At 32.5% G+C, this 24,408-nt stretch overlaps 2 pseudogenes; one reads left to right on the top strand and one right to left on the bottom strand.

Moving 5' to 3' along the window:
* Positions 1-1,138: 1,138 nt before the first annotated feature.
* On the top strand, positions 1,139-1,254 carry LOC120591303 (uncharacterized; annotated as a pseudogene).
* An 11,092-nt stretch (positions 1,255-12,346) lies between these two features.
* Positions 12,347-12,477, bottom strand: LOC120591361 (uncharacterized; annotated as a pseudogene).
* Positions 12,478-24,408: the final 11,931 nt, after the last annotated feature.

Below are 24,408 nucleotides of genomic sequence, written 5' to 3'. Positions count from 1 at the left end.
TTTTAAGGGAAAGCATCATAGCGATTAAAATGGTCTATAATCTTCAATGTGAATTCAAAGAGATTCAAGGATAGAAACAATACAATGGAAATTTAAGGAACACATAGTAGCAAAATTAAATCATCGGTGGAGGCAGAAAAAATTAGTATTTTCCTGCTGCAGAAATTTGAATCAGCGACATACAGAACAAACAAGAATACCCCAAATGTGAAAACTACATCTGTGAATTGAGACTTGACTGTGAATGAGCTTTTTCTGGTACTGATTCTTGTTTTTGTTTTTTTTTTTTTTTCTTTCTGAAAATGAACTTCTTCCTTTTATACTATAGACCAGCTTTTTCAACACAGAGGGAGAGAAGAGGACCTACCACTGGTAGTTCTGGGCTCATTTCATCCATTTGCAAGATATTTGTTGTATCAGCCTCACCACTTAAGCTTTAAAAATTTGTCTCTATGGAGTGATGCCTATGAATTTGAGCTGCATTGTTTTTCTAACTTTGGGTAGCATAACTCTGATTCTACAATATATTAATCTTTGAGAGCAACAGATATTGGGGTTAAATAAATTAAAATACTTTGCATCTTAAATCTCTCTCTTGGAGATTCAGAGTGTGTTAAATGCACACAGAAATCCCACAGTGAATAAGAAACCTGTTAAAGATTGTTCACTTCTTAAAGAAAAAGACACAACCCAGTGATACCTTTCTCAGGGATCTGAAAGCCATCTCTGAAATGTAAACATTAAGAGGATGGCACCCCTGCTGTTCTGTTTATGTGGAAGAAGGGGACCTAACTTTGGTGGGCACCTTACTCTAAGCTATAATACAAATTACCTTCTGCCATAAAAACACAAGAAAATTTACTTTTCCTTTGAGTAATGTCAGCTAGCAAACATAGACATATTGCCCGTGTTCTCTCCCACTCCAGCACTTAAAAATCCTCCCAGTCTTTGTTTCAGTTGAATTCAGCTTGTGTTCTGGTCTGTCTCCCCCATTGCGGTAACCTGTTTAACTTTGTCCAGTACAATTTTCACTTTGAAAATACTACTTCTGGACGTGGTTTCATAGTGTAGTGGTTAGCACACCTGCTTTACATGCAGAAGGTCCTGGGTTCGTGCCCCAGTGGAGCCACAGTACATGGTCTATGGCCATACCACCCTGAACAAGCTTGATGTCTGATCTCGGAAGCTAAGCAGGGTCAGGCCTGGTTAGTACTTGGATGGGAGACCACCTAGGAAGACCAGGTGCTGTAGGCATAAATAATAATAAATAATAATAATAATAAAAAAATGCTACCTCTGGATCCTCCAAAATATTTATGTTATCCTTCCCAACTCAGTTGACTGGGCTCTGAAGCAGTTTCGTTTGGGCCACAGATGTACACAGACTTCTCCAGGACAGCTCCATTAGATTCTGGATACCGCCTGTGCCTTCAGTCTTACCAAGGCCTTCTAAAGCATGGTTTCTCCAGTTTCTGGCATTCGCTTATTCAACTGTAGGGCTGAAATAAAGTGCTAAAGGGATTTATAAGGAATAGATACCATGTGGTCTTTACTGTTCTTTTCCACTTTCCTTTTAAACACTCCACCTTTAACTGAAAATAAGGATGTAGGTGGGACAAGAAGGTGTATTGCTAGGATAAGTAGCATATCAGAGCCTAGACTTAGTTTGCAAAAATGTTATATGTCAACTATTTCTGTATAGTGAAGTAAATAACCCATAAAGTGAGTTATAGTTGCTGTTTAGAAACACTTATTAGATTTCCTGTGCCTACACTTTTTGCTTTAGAAAAGCAGTTATTCTGTATTTTAAAGTCAAATACAGACATAAAATACATTCATATTTTGGACAAGAATTGGAGTCTGACCTACTTTTACCTTTCCTTCAGCTAACTTCTTGCAGCTGAAAGTCCAATTCAAACCCAGAACAAACACACAGTCTCTGAAAAACACAGCCTTTTATATTAGCCATACATAAAATTTCATTCTATATATTTTGACTTACAATCCTTTTATCAAAATATGATTTTTATTTTTATGGCCAGTACTTACTGTGTTGGCGGTACTTCCAAATTTTAAATAGGCTTTCCAAAGTGTTTATCCTATTACTAAAATTGCAAATAAAAACAATAACAAAAATTGGTTGGAAAATAAAAGGACACAAGTGCTATCATCAATTGTGACATAGGCCCATTAAGGAAGCCACTTTTTAAAATACCAGAATATATTTGAATTTGTTCCTGATTCCAGATATTCTGACCTTTACTTTAAAGCTCTTTTTATCCCTTTATTTCATGAGCACTTATTCTAAAAGCTAAAGACACTTTTACACAACATTGCATATACATGCAAATAAACCTATTTCAAATAAATCAAATTTATCACTTACAACAGAATTCTTTAAGTCCTTTAACATATGCTATAGCTGAAAATTTGGCATATATATGTATACATAACATATACAATGAGTCTAATATATATAAATATATAACATACATATCACATTTACAAGCAACCTTTCAGACTTCTCTAAAGCCCAGAACTGTGTCCTAGAGTCACAGATACTTAGAAAAGAGCTTCTAAACAGCTGCACTCTCCACCTCGGAGTTTGCACATTTTAGATTTTGGGAGAACTTGTAAGACTTTACTCAAAGGTGATTTATCTCTCTTTCACAGAACCATAGCAAATTGGATTAGTTTGTTTTCTAATTACAAGAAAATTGTACCTGGAAGAAGAAGGAAGTTTGAAAAATTACCTGATCTGTATTAATAGTGCTAATGTGAAATAAAAGTGGACAACAGCTGAGCAGACTGTTCAAAAAACAGAGAAGTACTCCAGCAATCTGATAGCATTTAACCTAAATTCAAGTGAATTTATGTATTTTAATATCTTAGTGTAGAAGTCTGTCCTATCACATTTTAAAATAAATTATAGCCATAATGGTGAACTCATATAATTAGATTATTTTTAATATGTCTCCTTTAAGTTGAAGGTATCCAGCAATATGAACTATAGGTTCATCAAACCTTTGACTTAAAGATCTCTTAAATTAGCTTACATAAAATTGTTGATTCCTTAAGATAGAATTTATTAAAAAAGAGATTATGAGGAAGAGCAAATAGATTGATTTTTGGTCAATTAGACATTTTCAAGTAGGGAAATTATTTTTCTTTAATATTTAAATTTATGGAATAGCCCTGAAAAAGAAAGGGTCAGTTTCTTCACTTCCATGTGATATTTAATGGTATAAACTATTGAAATAGATATAAACTATTGAAATAGATATAAACTTTAAAATAAACCAAATTGTATCTAAATTAAAGGGACGAGAAAACAATAAGATCGAACACTTATTTTTAGTAGTGGAATTAATATATATTTTATTCAGACAAATTGACACATTTGCATTAATTTCACCAATTATTTTATTAAGTTTTTTCGTTTTCTTTTGTTCGGTTCAATCTATTGACCATCTGCCATGTGTCAGAAACTTCTCAAATTTCGATGCAGTGCTGAAAGGATAGATTGACCTATGTTCTGTGAAGCCTACATTCTAATTACAACCACAAAATAGCAAGTTCTGCTATGAAAATAAAGCAAATGAGATAGAGAAGAGACCAGGAAGCATTTCAGATATGGGTATAAAAGTCCTTTTGAGCCTGTGATGTTTCAGTTGAGGTCAAAAGGAAAAGAAAACAAAACCAGTCTCATATAAAGTTAGAGATAAAGCATTCCAGGAAGCAGTTACATTTTCTTTCTAAACTGGATGTTTTTTCCTTCTCTGAATGCCCTAGCTAGAACTTCTTAGGTGAAGTTAAATAAAAGCAGTTTGAGTAAACATCCTTGTCTTCTTTCTGTTCTTAGAGGAAGAGTGCTCAGTACTTCACCTTTATGTATGAAGTTAGCTATGAAGTTTTTTGCAGGTGCTCTAAATCAGCATTTGTTAAGATTTTTTTTTCTTTTTTAAATTTTACTTTGCATTCCTGAAATAAACCCAAGTTGGTCAAGATGTATTACCTTTTAATCTATACATTGTTGGATTCAATTAGCTTAAATCTGTGTTAACAATATCTGTGTTTGTGAAGAATATTGGACTGTATTTTTTTTTTTTGTAATGTCTTTGTCTGCATTTAATATCAGGGTATTGCTGGATTCTGGATTCATAGAATTAGTTGGATACTATCTTTTTATATTGAGTTTCATTGAAGAGTAGTTGTGTCATTGATATTATTTCTTCTTTGCATACTAGTAGAATTCACCAGTGATGCTCTCTGGGCCTGGGAGTTTCTTGAGTGAAATTTAGCAGCTTATAGCTTTCCAAGCATTTTTCCATTTTATCCAAATTGTTAATTTACTGGAATAAAATCACTCATGCTATTTTTCTTATTTTCCTTTGCTAAATGTCGTGGATATTTGAAAAAGATGACCCCTCTTTTATTTCTGATATGAGTCTTTTATTTTCTCTTTTTTCTTTTGTAGGCATACCTCGTTTCATTGTATTTCACTGTATTGCACTTCACAAACATTGTGGTTTTTAAAAATCGAAGGCAAGACCCTCCACCAGTAAAACGATTACGACTTGCTTTATTGTGATACTCACTTTATTGCCGTGGCCTGGAACTGAATGTGCAGTATCTCTGAGGTTTGCCCGCACTTGCCAGTCTCTGGAGAGAATGTCTATTTTCTCTTTTTTTCTCAATGAAATTGCATTATGTTTTATTGATTCTATTACTTTTTTTTAAATTTTCTCTTTCATGGAGTTTTGCTCTGATCCTTATGCTAATTTTATCTTCACTTTGAGTTGAATTTGCCCTTCTGTTTCTGGTTTCTTAAAGCAGAAGGTGAGAGCACTGAGACCTTATTTTTTTTATATAACCAGCATTTAGCGCTACAAATTTCTCTTGACAGCTGTTTTAGATGCATCTAGCAGATTTTGATGGTCTGTGTTCACTTTTATTAAGTTCGAATACTTTACAAATTTTTTTTGATATATTTTTTTATGACCCATAGAAGTATGTTACTTAGTTTCCAAGTATTTGGGAGTTTTCCAGATATCTTTCTGTTGTTAAATTTTGATTTAATATTATTATGTTCAAAGAACATACTTTGTAGTATTTGATTCCTTTTAAATCTGAGGTTTGTTTTATGGGCCAGATTATGATATATCTTAGTAAACATCGTTTACATGCTTAAAAAGAATGTGTATTCTGCTCTTGGTTGAGTATTTTATGAATACAAATTAAATAAAGTTGATTGATAGGGTTGTTCAGGTATTCTATGTCCTTGGTGAATTTTATCTACTTATTCTATCAGTTATTGAAACAGAGCTTTTATAATGTCTGTCTATATGGATTTATCTATGTTTTCTTTTAGGTTCGAAAGAAACTTTTTCTCTAATTTTAAAATTATTAGTTATATAAATATTAGGCATGTTATGACCTTTAGGTAAAATTATCTAATATTATTACAAAATATTCATTTGGTCCCTTATTATAGTTTGTTCTGAAATCTACTTCTTTTGATATTAATATAGCATTCCAGTTTCCTTTTGATTAGTGTTAGCATGGTATATAATTCATCATCCCTTTACCCTTCACCTATTTATGTCTTTATATTTAAAGCAGGTTTCTTGTACAATAGCCTATAGCTGGATCTTGCTTTTGCATCCAATTTGACAATCTCTGCATTATAATTGGGTAGTTTAGGCCATTTACATTACATGTGACTTTTTTATTTGCATGAGCTTAATCTACCATTTTGCTATTTGTTTTCTATATACCTCATATGCTCTTTGTTTGCCTTTAAAATACTATATTGTTAATTAGGTGTGTTATGATTATACTTAATTTCCTATGTTAGTGTGCTGTGAGGGTTCATTCTAGCAGGCCTGGAATTAGTCTAATCTATTTTTTGTTGAAGTAAGAGATATAGCTGTAGAGCCCTGACTCCTGGTCAAGGTGTGAAATACAATGATGAACAGTAGTTTTTGTAACTCTGTTTCTTAGCCTGGTTTCGTAGGTGCTGTGTACTACTTTGTCAATAGTGTATTGAAACTAGTGAGTTCAGTGATTTTTAGCTGTTTACAGTGAGACCCCCAAAGACCTCTACCACTGGGGCTGGTCCTGTAGCAGGAATATACCTTTGTGACTAGGTCTTTTGGTTCTTGTTTCATAGGATATCAAGGAATTCTATCCAAATGCAGATAACACTGACCAATAATCTGAATGAATATTGTGCAGTCATTATTTTTGATGATGAAGGCATAAGAAGGGTACTAGGATACAATTGTAGAAGGTTATCTGCTTCAAGAGCCACCATAAAAATACCATTTGTAAAATCAGCTCTTTAGCTGACAAGAGTTGGAGGCGCAGTTGGTACACTTAAATTACTGTCAACAAACAGGAATTAGGTGGAAAAATTATTTTGTCTTAATCTTTAAAAAATATCATTTCTAGGCATAGAAGTCCGGGTTGGTAACATTTTGTTTTGTTTTGGTTGTTTACCCTTTTTTTTTTTACTTTAAAAGATATTTGCTCCATTGTCTTCTAGCTTGCATTTTATCTGATGAAAAGTCTGTTGTCCTTCTAATCTTTATTCTGTATATAATACTTCTTTTTTCTATGGTTGCTCTAAAATTTATCTTTATTATTGGTTTTAACCTATTTTGTTATAATTTATTTTGTATAATTTTCTTTTTGTTCTCTATGCGTGTAGTTTGCTAAGATTCTTAGATCTGTAGGTATATATTTTAAAAAATTCGGAAGACTTTAAGCCTCTAATTTTCAATTTCTTTTTTGTTATGCTCTTATTTTTTTTCCTTTGAGGATTCAAATTATACATGTATAATGTCACTTAAAATTATCCTACTCCTGTGATGCTCAGATGCTTCATTAATTTTATTGTTCTTTTTTCCTCTTTATGTTTCATTTAGAATAGTTTCTACTGGTATGTCCTTTGGTTCACCAATCTTTTCTGCAATTTATTATTATCTGCTATTAACACTATCCAGTGCATTTTTTTTCATTTTAATTATTGTAGTATTCATTTTATTTTTAGAAACTCAATTTGGGTCTCTTTTACATCTTTCATGCCTCTACTTCACATGTTCGATATTTCCTCTAGCTTTTTGAACATGTAGAATGCAGTATGATGACTGTTTTTAATAGCCTAATCTAAGAATTTTAATATCTGTGTTCTGCATCATTTTTGAGTAATCGTTTTATCTTTATTTTGGGTTGTATTTTTCTGTTTCTTGACATGTATGGTAATTGTTGATTGGATACCAGAAAGTATACATTTTATCTTGTTGAGCAGTTTATATTTTGTATTTCTATAAATATTGTTGAGTTTGTTCTGGGATTCAGTTAATTTACTCAGAAGCAGTATAATCATTTCAAGGCTATATTTTAAGCTTCGTTATTTGGAAATAGAGAAGCTGTAGTCTAGATCTGAATTTTCCCTGCTCACAAGACAAATCCCTTCTGACTATCCAATGCCTCATTAATTTTGAGTTTTTCCACCGTTCATGTTGAGAACACAAATTATTCCCTGCACTGTATGAACTGTTTAGTTAGTTCTGCCTGTTCCTTTTCAATGATGCATTCCATTGGCTTTGTGCAGTATTTTTTTTATACATATGAACTGATCAATACTCACAAAATAACACAGGAGAAAACATAAATAATCTTGGGGCAGGGTGATGACTTTTTAGATACACCACCAAACAAATGGTCCATGAAAGAAATGACCAATAAGGTAAACTTTATTAAAAAATAAAACCTTATGTTCTGCAAAAAACCAATGTCAAGAGAATAATACAGGTCACAGAGAAAAAATATTTTAAAAGACACATTAATAAAAGACTTTTATCCAAAATATACATTCTTAAAGCTCCAAAATAAGAAAACAGCCTGTTCTAAGAAATAGGCCAAAGTTTTTAACAGATACCTCACAAAAGAAGATATATAGATGGCAAATAAGCATATGAAAAAGTATGTTACATATAATATATGACCAGGAAAATGCATATTGAAACAATATTGAGATACTACTATACACCTATTAGAGTTGCTACAAACTATAATTCCAACTATATGACATTCTGAAAAAGGCACAATAATGGAGACGATAAAAAGATTAATGGTTGCCAGGGTAGGGGTCATAAATAGGCAGAGCACAGAGAATTTTTAGGGAAGTGAAGATACTATGTCTAATATTACATTGGTGGATTATTATGGTGAGTGATGTTGATAATGGGCGGGGGGGGATGCATGTGTGAGGGCAGAGTGTAAATGGGAAAGCTCCGTAACTTCCTCTAATTTTATTGTAAATTTAAAACTGCTCTAAAAAGTAATAAAGTCTCAATTTAAAAAAGAAATACAGCTGATATCTGGAAGATTTAAAAGAATACGTTGGCCAATTTGTTTTGTTATAAACAACTTTTTATTTCTTTGTTCTGTCTTTGAACTAAATGGTATCAAGTACATCTCACTGGCTTTCCCACCCACTTCAAACAAACATTTTGGCTCAGATCATCTCTGTGAAGTATCAAGTAATAGAATAAGTAGACCTATCATCAAATACTCATTAGCTATGTTATGGTAGATGTAGGTAATGGCCATCTAAAGATGTCCATGCCCGAATCCCTGGAACCTGTGAGTATGTTACCTTACATGGCAAAGGGACATTAAATTTGCAGATCAAATTAAATTTGGTAAGCAACTCATCTAAAAACAGGGAGATTACTCTGGGTTATGCAGGGGTGCCCAATAAGATCAGAGCAATGTGATATGAAAAGACTCAATCTGCTGTTGCTGGCTTTAAAGAAAGGGGCCATGAGCCAAGGATGCAGGTGGCTTCTAGAAGCAGGAAAAGACAATGAAACAGATTCTCCTGGAACTCAAGTAGATGCAGGAAGAGTGATGCACTGGGCGAGAGCAGAGAAACTCGATGCCCCTTTGCATAGACCTTGTCTTACGCATCTTTTCCATCTGGTTGTTCCTAAGTTATATCATTTTATAATAAACTGGTCATCTAGTGAGTAAACTGTTTCCTTGAGTTCCATGAGCTGCTCTAGAAAATTAATCAAACCCAAGGAAAGGTTCATGGGAACCTCTAATTTATATTCAGTTGGTCAGAAGTATAGGTGAGAACCTAGACTTGCAATTGGTATATGAAGTAGAGGCAGTCTTGTGGGACTGAGCCATTAACCTGTGGGATCTGATGATATTGCCAGGTAGATAGTGTCAGAATTGAGCTAATTGTTTGCTGATTTTGGGGGGAAAAAAAAACAACCATGTCAAAGCAGGAAAATATAAGGGAGCATACAACTTGAAGCTAAAGCACTGTTGGAGATCAGATGGAGATCAATTTGAAACAACGCTGTTAGAAGAAATAACAGAAATCATTAAAGAAACATAAATTGATATATAGCTATTTGATATAGACATATTTTAAACAATGTTTGCTAAGAGAGCTTTGCTTCTTTAAATTTTATTGAATGTTACCTAATATATAGGTCTGCTACCTAGTATACTGCAACCAGAACAGAATCTGAAGACCTGCTGTAAATAATGTTAACATACTTTGAAAGTACACTGAATTCTCTATAGTTTAAAAGTAATTGGATTATTTTTTTCCATTTAAAAAAGTAATCAAGGTTTGAGCAAACTAGAAAATATTTTAAAAATTTTAACAGAGCATTCTACTGCCTTCAGCCAGAACTCATACCAAAAAAATTTATATATATATAAAATTTATATATATATATATATGCATACATATATATATATGCATACATATATATATTCATTCTTCTTTGTATCTTTGTGATCTCACCATGTAATTTTTATGATTTACACATTTATATTGATGACAACCAAAATGTTGAGGTAAAACCCACTATACCCTTCTAAATCTTTATTACAATAATTTTTTAAAAAGCTGCAGTGATGATAGTGGTTACCTATAACCAGACAAGTATCATCCTGCTCAAATTTTTATTATTTAACTCTTAATTTATTTTCTATGTAATATACTGACTTTGCATATTATTATTATTTATTAGTTTTAGTTTTCCTAGTATCGCCTTTTGCAGTTGTGAAGTACTAGCAGAAAGGTTTTTTTTTTTTGTATGCATCGCTTTATTTGACAAAACATAGTAAAATTTTAATAACTAAAAATATTCGTTAACTTCATGTTTTATTCTAGAGCAATTATACTCCTTTAAGACTAAATCTTCTTACCAACATATATTTTGTTTGCTATTGGCATTTTTAAGAGTCAAAATGGTCTGCCATCTCTCCTTTCACTTCTCCAATAGCTTATCACTTTAGGCTGGGCATCATTTATTTATAAACTCAAAAATTATATCCTGAGGCACTATACCATAAGAACCTTTAAAGTTTAAATGACAGAAATGATAAGAACAAGAGGGGATACAAAAATAAAACCACTGAATGAGAATTTCCATTATATGACTGTATGAAACTGTCACATTTTCAAATCTCTTTGATGTTCAGTACCATTTATCTACCACATTATTAATATGAAATTTTTTATTCAGAGTGACTGACTCTACTAAATGACTATTTTTTAACATGTGTCTTACATGAAATTTTAAAGAAAAAGTTCTCACTATACTTTTTTTTTGCAATTCAGTAGGTTTATTATATTAGCTAAATTCTACAACCATTATAATAGTCTAATTACAGAATATTTTATTTCTCTCCAAAAATTGTATACCACAACATTTTCAATATTTATCCATGTTGAAGCATAAATCAGTCTTTATTTCTTTTTAGCACTAAATTTTTATTTTATTGCATAGGTATACCACATTTCACTATACTTTTTATAATCAAATAAAAATTCTCTACCAAAGAAAAACCCAGAATCTTCTCTATATCATATGTGTGTGTGTGAGTGTGTGTGTATATGTTTATTACACTAGATGACTCAATGTGGAAAACATCCCTTCCTATATCCATAGCAAATCGCTTTGAGTTAAATATAAAGTGAATATGCTTTAGCTAAAAGAAGCCAAAAGCAATCTTTTAGGAATTCAAGTAAATAACAAATGAGGATGAATTTGAAGTCATATAGGATTAAATAACTATTACAATAGTTATTCATGCTGTGAAATTCTGAGCTTTGTTGCAACCTCTGTTTCTTTGTCTATATACATTTTCTCTGTTTAAAAATATGTTCTAGATGCTTGGGATATAGATGAAAGAAATACAGACTTTCCCTTAGAATGGAATGTATTCTAGTTGTGAGAAGAATCGGATAGGAAAATAAGTTGGTAGGTAAATTGGCAGGTGATTAAATTGATATATACTTAATAGATACTTTTCCCCATAAAATAAGTAAAACATGAAAAGTGGAAAGAGATGTGGCCAGAGGAGTCATGTAAAATCTCTTCAAAGAGAAATTGACAAAGACTGAAAAAAGATGTGCCAGGTAGACCCATGGAACTCTGGGAAATGAGCCTACAGGATGAAGGAAGCTAGGTATACGAACTTTGAGGCAAGAATGTACTTGTTATGGCAGAAGGGCAAAAAAAGAAAAGATAAACACCAATGGGCTAGTACGTGCTCAGAGTTTATATTTAATCTTAAGTGTGATTAAAGAGTTATTAAGAGGCATCCTAATTTGAGGATTTGTTGAGAATATTAAATTATAAATGTATACAAATATCTAAAAATATTGGTCTTCAATAAATGTTAAACTTTCATTCTTAAAGAACCAATGTTTAAAGATTTTAGATAGGCAGTTTGCAATAATAAGAAGAACGTCATATGCATTGAAGACAAACAAATTTGGGTTTGATTCTATGCTGTGATACCTACTATGTATTTTAGAGCCTAATAGGATTAAAAATCACTTCGAGCAGTTTTCTTTTCTCTTTAAAAACACTTTCACAGTCTCTCTTGCTTCTGTGCATGGTACATCTCCCCGTTTACCTTATATAAAGAAGGTTAAGTAAAAAATATAACAGGTATGTTAAATATATAAATGTAAACATTGAACATTATCAAAATATTAATATATCACGACTCATAACATTATAGCAATATAATCATATACAAATATTATAAATGTTACAAGATTTCTAAAGCAAGAGATATGTTGGCAAAACTTAATATCTACACTAAATTGAATAAAACTTTGATTTCCCATGTTCCCTTCATTCAGAAGAAACATATTAAAGGCCAGAATCAGGCTACTCTTTTATTATTATTATTATTTTTTAATGTTTTAGACAAGGCAACCCTTGTTTAACCTCATAGATTGTAAGGACCTTGTCAGCTTACAATCCCTTATTTTTTAATTTAATTTAATTTTTTACTCCTACAGCACTTGGTCTTCTAGGTGGTCTTCCAAGGTGGTCTTCCATCCCAGTACTAACCAGGCCCGACCCTGCTTAGCTTCCGAGATCAGATGGGATCAGGCTTATTCAAGGTAGCATGGCTGTAGACCAGGCTACTCTTTTTTAAAAATTTCTAATCTTTGAATTTCATAAGATATTTAGTTAGCTTAATTTGCTCAACTGTACCCATCCACACTAATTTCATATACTACTGATAATATTATCAAGTTTTACATATAGATATTTGTGTGACATCTGTTTAAATATTTATACTATCATCCTATAGTACTAATTAAAATGAAGTAATAGAAGAAAAAATTGATTTTTTTTCTATGCTCAAATGGAAATGTTTAAAGCTCCTATAACAATGTTTATCTTTATGATAGCCGTGATATTTAACATCATCTTATAGGTTAATATTTTTAAAATCTGATGTTCTAGCTATAATTTTCTCAAAAAAAAACAACTCAGATTTTAAATAATCAACAATAGGTAGATATAATTGTTTTCCTTTTTTTTCTATCTGAATGCGAGTGTTGATTGCAGTTACTCTGTACCTTTTCCATTATTTAGGAAGAAGATGGGGTAGATAAATTTTGTTTTGTACTTTAAAACATTTGAATTATCTGCAGTAATGCAGAGATTTGGGGTTTTCCTACTTGGGAAGAATGTGTCTATGTTCCAGGTGTGAGACGAGAGAATCCAGCCCACAAGGGAAGACTGTAGCTGATACCAGCAACATGCTCCCCAGGTCTCATTGGTCTACAGAATGACTATTTTTCCTAGACAACCTTGCAGTTAGTTGTGGTCACATTGCTGTGCTTATGCCAATGGACTGTGCCCAGAATGAAGTGTGTCACTTCTAGCCCTGAAAATGAGTTATGAGATGCTGCATGCTTTCTTTCTCTTACATTCCCAACAGCTAAACTGAAAACTCACTAATGATAGGGCCACAAAATGGAAGCGACCTGGATCACTGAACGACCAATTACAGGGAAATAAATAGGAGAGCCATCTTCCCTTCACTCGATTTGTAGGCATATGACCTTAACTTTAATTTTTTTAAAGTCTGTGATATTTTGGGACATATTTATGATAGCACTTTTCTTAATAATTGAAAGATAGGCAAAATTCTAACTTTCAAGAAGGTAGGTGTAGTGCATTTATTTTTAATTTTTGTATCCAGTGGCTTCCATGATTCCTGGCATACAGTGGTTGCTTGGTGATTTTATGACTGACGGATTGACTGATTGGTAGAATAAATAGATAAATGTCTTTTTAAAAAGGTACAGTTCTTAAATAAATATTACTCCTCATGCCCTGGGATTATTTCTGATTTAAGTTTATATATATAACTACTTTATCCTTTCTAAGCAAATGTGACCATAAAATCAAACATACAGGTTCCTTGTTCATTATTAGTTTTCTTTTGCTGTAACAAATTACCCTAAACTTGGTAGCTTAAAGTAACACATATTCATTGTTTTAGAGTGTCGTAGGTCAGAAGTCTCACTGGGTTAAGATCAAGGTGTCAGCAGGGCTGAGTTCTTTCTGGAAGCTCTTGAGAATGTATTTGCCTTTTCCAGTTTATAGAGGCCACCTAATACCTTCCTCTATCTTTGAATTCAGCAATAGCAGATGGAGTCGTTCTCACATCATATCATTCTGACCTCCTCTTCTACCTCCCTTTTCCACCTTTAAAGATCCTTGGACTACATTGGGCTCATTTGCATAATCCAAGATGATCTCTCTATTTTAAGATCAGCTAATTAGCAAATAAATTCCATCTGCAAATTTAATTTCTCTTGGCTATGTAAGGTAAATTAATAATAGGTTCCAGCAATTAGGATGTCATTATTCTACTTACCATATTTCTTTTATATATAAATAATAGTTTATTATATTTAAAGAAATTGATAAAATACCATAATCAAGAATCCTCATAAGAAGCTACGGATTTCTACAGGTTACAGCAAACTAATTTTATTAGTGTCCATTCTTGTGTAGGTCATAAAATGAAGGTACTGACAAGTTTAGGAGGTAAAAAACCAAAAGCTCTGCTTTATATTTATTTCAAACATTCTTGGACTCACCCTGTATTATGCAAGATCAGCCTAGTTAACAAATTTTTTCCATCTGTTCTTGTTTGTTATTTTACCTTCTACTATATAATCATGACTTTAAAATAGCTGAAATAGTCTCTTGCTGGAGGCTGCAATGTACCTTTGTAATGCAGAGGTTGATTTTGAGCTGTTTTCTGTTCCTATTATAATGGTCTTGGAGAGTCTGGAGTGGCATCAGATTCCACATTCATTCTCCTTCACTCAGAAACCCATTTAGCTTGGGGCAAATGGGACAGATTCTCTTTCACAATGCTGACACTATCGAATAGCCTAATGATGAAAGATCCTATAGCTATTCTTCAATTCCCCAAATCCCGTGTTTATACTCTGGTTTTTTTCATTGGAGGAGGGCTGGTCTCATGTAACAAAACTACCTCAGATTTCATAGTCACCAGCACTTCCTGATACAGGGCATTAGAGTTTGCGAGCTGGAATCTATTACATTTTCTGCTTTTCCTTTTTGTATTTTTTTCAATTGCTCTACTAAATAAAACAAAACTAAAAACAGCTAATATTTGATTATTTACTCACTGATAAATTAAAACTTTCAATAACAGGAAAATTAGTATGTCTGAGAACTCTTGTTTTCTCTCAAACGGGTATGCTAATTTGTTTAAGTCCCAAATGCCTAATATTTGTAATATTTGGCATCATGTTCCTATTGATCATGACCGAGGTCATCTGACCATCTCTTTAAATACTATTGCTAGAACCACTGAATTTAAGGTCATATCAATAATTTCAGCTGGTGGGTGAGATTTTAATCTTATTATCTTAAAGAGTTCAGCATTATCCTGATTGATGCTCAAGGTGTAAAGGGAGTAACAGAAAGTAAACCTGTCGGAGGTGGAATGAAAGTTGAAAATTAACTGGGCATAGCTTCCAGAGAGAGCTTTAAGACAGAAATTTGTCAAAGAAAAGCAACCTCCAAATGAATGAGCACCAAAATAATAGGAATGGAAAAGTGTCATCTGGCTTCTAGTTGAAGTCTCCTAGTTCAAATGAAGCAGATTCCTGAGGTCAAGTCTAGAGCAAAACAACATTTGAGTTTACCAGCAATATTGTCCATTGACAAGCAGAGAGTCAAGCCTATTGTGGCAGAAAAGTGAGGGGGCATAGAAGAATCAGTGAGGAGCTCGAAAATGAGCATCTTACCCATAATAAGAAAATAGGGGCTGAAGGAAAGGCAGTACAGAATTCTTGAGATTTTATTCTGCTGGTGATATTTTGAGCTCCACCATGTTTTGCAACACCAAACCTGACTTTCTTGTGTTTTTTTAAGTTGACGGTCTCGGGCTATTTTTGTATCCATTTGGTTTCTTCATATTCTCTTGTTCATGCAACTAAATTGACTTTCAATCCGGTGTTTTACAAAGCAAATTTATCTCAGAATATAGCATTTAGGCTCACAAAGACTTAATTGGTTAGTCACCTGGAGGCTATTTTCATTTCTTTGGACATCTGATACTCTCAAATTCAGGCGCTTTAGTCAATTTTTAGAAATATACTTTTTAGAAGGGTTACCTGGGAGATGATGTCAGGAAGAAAAAAAGGATTACTTTTTTTTTCTTTCAAAATATTTTCTTGCATTATTATATAGAGACATGCTGAGCTTGGCTATTTACTCACACCAAAATTGAACCTCCTACTGGCAAAGTGTTCATAACAGACCAGAACCTTAGAAGGGAAATGACACACATAGAAAATTTATTTTCAAATCTCTGAAAAATAAGTAATCTTTGCTATCTCTCTCAGTGACTGCTGGTCTCAGGAACATCTTATTATAAAGCCTCTATGACAATCTCCTTGAGTCGCTTTTCATGAGTTATAGTTCCAAATTGAGGTAGAAATACCACTCTTTACTTTTGTGGTTGTTGTCACAGATTATGGAGAAAGGAGATAGAAATAACATTCTTTGAGACTCTACCTAAAAAGCATGGTGGTAATTATTACAATTAACCCTCACAATAACTCTGTGATACAGTGTATTATAATACATCTTTTAAAGATGAAGAAACATATTGAGAAATGAAGTGACGTGTTCCAGTATGAGCCAGGATGGAAATTCAGATCAGCATGCTTTTAAATCCACTGCACTGTCTCTGTGTAGAAAACAAGTACTCCCTCATCAAGACTTTGCCTGTCTCTTCATTGTTCTGCCCTGTACCTAATCCCTCAGGAAGGAAAAGGATACCCAATAATATACTGATTTACCTGTATCCAGCAGTGTATAAGAATTTCCATAGTTTCTTCTACTTGTCAAAACTTGATATAGCCATATTTTCCAATTTGGAAATTTGTAAAATGGCAAGTCCTCGTATTTTTAATTTGCATTTCCACGATGACTAATGACTTGATCGCATATCTCCCTTTTGACCAGCTTGCTTCTATGAATTCCCTGCTTCTGCCTTTTATTCTTTTTTCTATTGAGTTCTTTGTATTTTTAAACATTATTTATAGTGATTATTTTTGGACTATGGATATCAGTATTTTTTATTATGTGTTTTGAAAATATCTTTTTTCAGTATCTTTTGGTGAATAGAAGTTATTACTTTTAACAAAAGTGGGAGATGTGGGGGTAGACAGGGTAAAGGGAGTCAAATATATGGTGATGGAAGAAAATTTAACTTCAAGTGGTGAACACACAATGCAGTGTACATATGATATGTTATGAATTATACACTTGAAACCTATATAATTTTATTAACCAATATCACTCCAATAACTTTAATAAAAAAATAAATGAAATCTAATATATTATTTCCTTTAAGTTTTTAATATTTTTCGATGTTTGTTAAGAAATTCTTATCTATCCGAAGATATGATATAATATGATATATGCTATGACATGATAGACGTATGCTATGATAGTTGCTTGGAACATATAATGATTTGCCTTCACAATAAATTTTTTTATCCACCTGGAATTGATTTTTTGTTTATGATGTAAAGTAGGGTCTAATTTTACTTTTGTTTTTCTATACATAATCAATATTATCAGCACTTATTATACCACCCCACACATATACAGTACTATTTGTGGCATTATTAATTTCTAAATATGAACTTCTGTTTTTAAGTTATCTCTTCAAACAAATTTTAACCATGGCCTAGAATATTGACCTATACTTGTCAGTGACATGTCTCAGTTATTAAAACTTTTTAATAAATGAGGGCTTTTATTTTAATGGAAGATCTGTAATTCTTCTCTCTCACTTTTGCTTTGGCCAATTTTGACTTTTTTTAATGTACATTTTAGCATCTACTTGCAAATTTCCATTATATAAAATGTTGAGATTTTTAATTGAAATTTCCCTCAAGCTGTAGTTAAGTTGGAGCAAAAATAATATTTTTATGTTAAATATTTCTGTCTTTGAACATTATATATCTCTACCTTTACACACAACTTTGTCTTTTAAAATTTATAATTTTTTCCCGGTTGTCTTAAGCATATGTTTTCAGATTTTAGTACATATTTGTATTTGAAATTTTAAGTGGCATGTTGGTTTAAATTATGCTAACTTTATTGCTGATATTTTCTAAATAGTTACCATACCATGAACAAATACTGGCAGTTTTGTTTCTTCTTTCTAATCTATATACTTTCTATTTGTTTTCTTGGCCTGCTATGCTGGATTAGGTCATCCAGGATGATATTGAGAAAGTAAGAAATTTTAGGTTAAAGAAAAAACAAAGACTGTAAAGTGTATAGATATACATAATGAATTTTAATGTAATTTCAAATCTGGAAATTAAAATTTTAAATATCATAAACTTAGACATTATTTTCAAGAATGTTGAAAGTTTGGAAATAAACTTTTTAGATCATTTTAAAAAACAAGATGGAGAGAAATTTAGTTGAATTACAATAAAGCATTTTTTTGAAAAAGAAATTATGCTACTTATTTCTTAAGAACAATGAAATAAATATAAGTACAAACATTTATATCAGTTTAACGTGGGAAAAATATAAAATCTCTTGATTTCGAGATTTATCTTGAATGTACGGCACGCACTTTATGAACCTTGATTATATATTTGTTTAGTCTTTTTGACTGACGAAGTGTTCTACATACTTAATGTATACAACTTCATGAAGTTAGGGAGGGATAAGACACACCCATGAAACTATCACCATGGGTCTATGTCATAAGCCAATCTATCGCCTCCAAAAGATTCCTCCTACCCTCTTATTTATTTATATATTATTTATTGTTATTATTTTGTGATAAAACCACTTAACATAAAATCTACCCTCTTAGTAAATTTTTAAGTATGCAATAGTCTTATTAACCGAAGGCACTATGTTATACAGTAGGGCTTTTCCATCCCATATAACGAAAACTTTGTACCCTTTGACTAATACCTCTTTGTTTTTTCCTCCCTCCAGCCTTTGGCAACCATCATTCTGCTCTCTGCTTCTATGAGTTCGATTATTTTAGATTCATTGTATAAGCGGTATCATGTAATAATTGTCCTGGCTCATTTCACATAGTATGATATCCTCCAGGTTCATTCTTGTTGTCACAAATAGTAGGATTTTATTTTATTTTTAACACTGAATAACATTCCATTGTATGCATATGTCTCATTTTTTATTAATTCATCCATCAATAAATCTTTATGTTGCTCTCATATCTTAGCCATTATATATATAATATATATATATATATATTATATATATAATGTTGTAATAAACATGGGAGTGCAACTATCTCTTCTAAAACCTCATTTTAATTCTTTTGGATATATACCCAGAAGTAGGATTGTTAGATCATATGGCAGTTATGTATTAATTTTTTGAGGAACCTCCATACTGTTTTCAATAGTGACTACACCAATCTACATTCCCAACATTAGTGTACAAGAGTTTCTTTCCTTTTCTTCACATCCTCAGCGACATTTATCTTTTTTCTTCATTTATTTATTTATTTGATAAAAGCCATCCTAACTGGTGTGAGGTGATATCTCGTTGTGATTTTGATTCACATTTCCCTAATGTTAGTGATGTTAAGCACCTTGTTATATATCTTTCAGTCTTTTGTATGTCTTCTTTGGAGGAATGTCCATTTAGTTTCTTTGTCCATTTTTCATTTGGGTATTTTTTTTTTCCTGTTGAGTTGTCTTGACTGTCTAGATATAAGAAGAGTGTATACACACTTTATGAACCTCAATACTGATTTCAATTTCTTATTGCAAAGGCATTCTGCAATTTCCTTCTCTAAAAAAGAATAAAAACAGAATTTCTTCCAAGCTCATATTGCCATGGGGTTGGTCATATTGAATACTTTCTTTGGAAGTATCCTCTTATTTAAGCTAATTTATATCAGAGTTAGTGAATGCATGTACAATTGGTGAAGTTAAAAAGAACATTAAAATTTTATATTTATCCTCTATTTTTACCCAAGTAAAAAATAAAATTGGTGGATGGTTTCCTTTCCAATTATTTAAGACTGAGTTTGTACACCATAAATATTTTAAACTATTATAAAGAAAATGAAATACTCAGAAAAAAAATGTTAAAATCACAAAGCTATCTTTTTAAAAAATTATTTTAGAAGAAACTGTTGAAGGGAATAGAGAGCATAGTAATTGCATCAAAAGATATCAAAGCAATCGAATATATAAAGGGACAATATTTTGATAAGTATTCAAAATTTAAAATATTTTGATTCATAAATAAGCAAGTATTTATTACATAAACTAAGAAATAGTGGTGATTGTGTCGAGTGCAATACATTATGGATGCATATCTGTTTTGTCTGTGAGGCTTCCCTGGGTAAGAACTAAAGTTTAACAAAATGTTTTAACGTGCATAGTTTCCCCTTCACATTATCTTATTCCATGTATTTTGTTTGTCCATCTTTTCAGTTCCTAACAAGTTGAAAACTGTCTTAATCTACTACCCTTTTGGCTTAAAATAGATTGGGGTATTTACTTTTTGTCCATGCAAACCAGGCTAATTCTGCCACTACCCAAGCTTCAAAGAATTATAGGGCTCCCACTTAAGGAAACTATATGGTAATGTTTTGAGAAAATAATATAGAGTTTGTAAAGATAATCGTTGCCACTCCTCTTTCCTATGTCCTTGCAAATATTAGCATAAATGCACTTTTTCCTGCTGAATTTGGACTAAGCCACACTTTACACAATACCACATCATACACATTGACACTGGGGCTTGGTATCTTTAGCTGTTACAAACAAGACTTGTCATCTTAGGGTTTTCGCAGATGGTTCTCCATATTATCTGGAGAGATTAAAATGTGAAATTAAAGACTAAGGTGTCAATGATAAATTTTAGGAGACAGAATCGGAGGAGGAGTTAAACTAGATCTTTTGTGAAGATTAGGGAGTAAAGAATCATAGTGATTTGTTGCAAGGAAAGAAGGAGTTGTCCAGCTGAGATCAAGTTGCCTGAATGCCTAAGGCAACGTGTAATGATTCCTCCTCCAGTATATTGATTAAAGGAAAAGGAAAAACAAAATTTATAAATATCATTTTTTGATAAATATTTTTTGATAAATATATTGATCTATGTGAGGAATTTATTTTACGCATACAGATAAGTTTATTTTATGTTACATGAACAACTCATTAAGCGTTTAATATTATTAAGAGTATTCCCTTCTGATACAGTAATGAGAATATTATGGTGGAAATAAAATGAGCTTGAGATTTAGAACTACACACGTTCATTTAACAAATATTTTTAATATTTATTATTTAACAGACATTTTTTAAGTCTTGGATCACAAATAAAAACCAAACACAAAAATTGCAATGAATAAAAACAGAAAATAAAATCGATTACTATAATATGCAATGTGTAAGATACATCAGTGCTTTTGAAAATTATAGAGAATAAAGATAATTGACAGTGGTATTAGTGGGTCATGAAATTTTTTAAAGTGTGGTGTGCTGTTAGATCTTTTGGCATGAGCATACATTGTCATCTCCTTTAGCACCTCTCTGTATAAGCATCTACACAGATAAAAACTACATTTTTTCAACATCCTTGTAACTAAGATTTTGAACACAAAAAAGAATTTACCAATTTGATATAAATTTGTGTTTGAGTGAGTTTTATAAAAGGGAAACGAGGTAAAAGCTAACTTTCTGTAGTTTATGCTCTTTTCTGAGGAAAAGTATAAAGTTCTAGAGTTAGTCATCAATCTAACCCATTTCTACAGAGCATTGACTTCTAGGAGTCATTTCTGGAAATATAGCCCACAGCATATCTCCTCAGTCTCTCAGAAATTTTTCTCTAAACTTTATTTTCATGTATAAATCCCATCTGTTTAAATATTTAAATGTTTGTGTTTTCTGCATTAAACACTGAGTACTACAGAATATTTTAAAAAAACCTTACCGAGAAAATGACTTGTGATCAAAGACTTGAAGGAGGTAAGGTAGCTATCTGTGTGGATATATGAAAAAGTTTTCTGAGAAGATGAAACAACAAGGACCAAGATCCTAAGGTGGGAACACATCTGACTTATTTAACAACCAGGATAGTCTTTGGGGCCAGAACAGAACGAACAAAAGGGAAAGCATAAAAGGAGATGGATGTCCATGTTTATGAAGAGGAAGACTCAGTATTGACAAGATTTGAGTTCTCCATTTGATCTATAGATTCAGTGCCATCCCTGTCAAAATCCCAGAGAGTTTTCTTATGGATATTGACAAATTAGTTCTGAAGTTTATATGGAGAGGCAAAAGACTCAGAATAGCAAACACAATATCAAAGAAGAAGAAGAAAGTTGGAGAAATGATGCTACTTGATTTCGAGACTTACTAAAAATTTGCAGTAATCAAGACAGTATGGGATTTGTGAAAGAACAGATAGATCAATGGAACAGAATAGAGAGCCTAGAAATTGAGTCACATAAATATAGTTAACTAATTTTTGACAAAAGAGCAGAAGCAATAAAATGGAGCCAAGATAGTCTCTCAAACATGGTGCTAGAACATGCCCATGGGAAAAAAAAAAAAAAATCTGGACATAGACCTTACACCCTTCATAAAATGGAGCCAAGATAGTCTCTCAAACATGGTGCTAGAACATGCCCATCCAAAAAAAATAAAAAAATCTAGACATAGACCTTACACCCTTCATAAAAATTAACTCCAAATGTATCATAGACTAAATGTAAAATGCAAAACTTTAAACCTCCTAGAGGATAACATAGGAGAAGACCTACATGACCTTGTATATGGTGATGCCTTTTTGGATACAACACTACAGGCATAATCTATGAAAGAAGTAATTGATAAAATGAACCTCATTAAAATCAAAAACTGCACTGAGAGAGATGTCAGGAAAATTAGAGAACAAGCCGCAGACTGGAAGAAAATATTTGCAAAGATATATCTGATAATGAACTGTCATCCAAAATATACAAAGAACTCTTAAAACTGAACAGTAAGAAAAAACAGAACCCAATTAAAAAAGGGCCAAAGACCTTAACAGATGCCTCACCAATGAGATATACAGGTGGCAGACAAGCCCATGAATAAATACTCTACATCATATGTCATCAGGGAAATGCAAATTAAAACAATAATGAGAGGCCACTCCATGCTTATTAGAGTGGCCAAAATCTGGAACGCTAACACCACCAGATGCTGGCGAGGATGGATAGCAACAAGAACCCTCATTTCTTGCTAGTGAGAATGGAAAATGAAACTGGAAGACAGTTTGGAAGACAAGAGAGAGTAAAGTGGATGGTTTAGTTTCTGACATGAGATTAAAAGTTGTGGGCATAAAAGGAAAATGAAAGGATAGTTTAAAAGTGACAAAGAGATTTAAGGCATCCACGTACTTCATCTCCAGGCCTAGTGTCATAGCAGACCTCATGTGACATAGCGTCTCCAAGGGAAACTGGATTTCATCTAGTAATGGAAGATAAAGAGAATTCTCAGAGAAGATATTGAAGCCATAGTGAATGTTGGTGATGGCTAAGATCCACAGGGCACAGGTAGTTTGTAAAAGAAGTGACATTTGCACCAAAATATTCCGACTCTTATTCCAGTGCTATAAGAGTTTTGGGTTGTTACTTTACCATCATAATGAGTTCCACACCCCCTCCCCCCCGGTAAGTAATTCTTAAAATGAAAAAAAAATATCTTTCAGTAGGAATTGTTATATAATTGTAATCATAATTTAATTATAGTACTATAGCCTTGGCCTAATTTTCAACTATAGTCATAAAATAAATAAAATGACATAGGTTTAGCAAATCAATTTAAGGAATTGAAACTGGGGTCATGCATGGAAAGGAAAGAAGGAGAATAAAATATGAAACCTTTGTGTCAAATAATGTGAAAGCATCCTCCTCTATGCTTACCTCAAGCTCTGGCAGTGTAAAATATGCTACTTTTTTTAGAGCAGGGAACCTGATACTGATGCTATCATTTTTGCTGTAACTGACACATACTGCCTCACTTACAGTAATTGAGATATCAGGCTGAATTCTCCCTATGAGTCTAGTGGAACTGCCTGGGAACCTGCACAGCATGGAAATCTTGATGACAGTTAATTGGTGTTTCTATATCAAGAAGCATCACAGGCACCAGTTTCCCAAGATAGAAAATTCAGAACCAGCATTGACCCCTGATGCCTCCCTCATCTCACTCATCTAATCGTTCACTTGTTAATCCTTACTCATGAATATTTCTTGAATCTGAATTTTCCTCTCCATTTTCACTGCCAGTGCCCTAGTTCAGGCCTTCATGATGTCTTCTCTAAAACTTTCAACAGACTCCTTTACAGGTAGGCATCTCTTCAGCTAACCGTTTCTTTAGTGGATACTACACAGTGAAGTAGAGGTGTTGTCTCAACCCTACTTTGGTGCATGCTGATTTCCATTTTCTTGGAACTCCTGTTGAACTACTCAACATTGTACAACTAGGGT

This window comes from Pteropus medius, unplaced genomic scaffold (assembly GCF_902729225.1).
Source record: "Pteropus medius unplaced genomic scaffold, Ma_sr-lr_union100, whole genome shotgun sequence".
NCBI classification, from domain to species: Eukaryota; Metazoa; Chordata; class Mammalia; order Chiroptera; family Pteropodidae; genus Pteropus; species Pteropus medius.
This window is presented reverse-complemented; position numbering and strand designations above follow the sequence as displayed.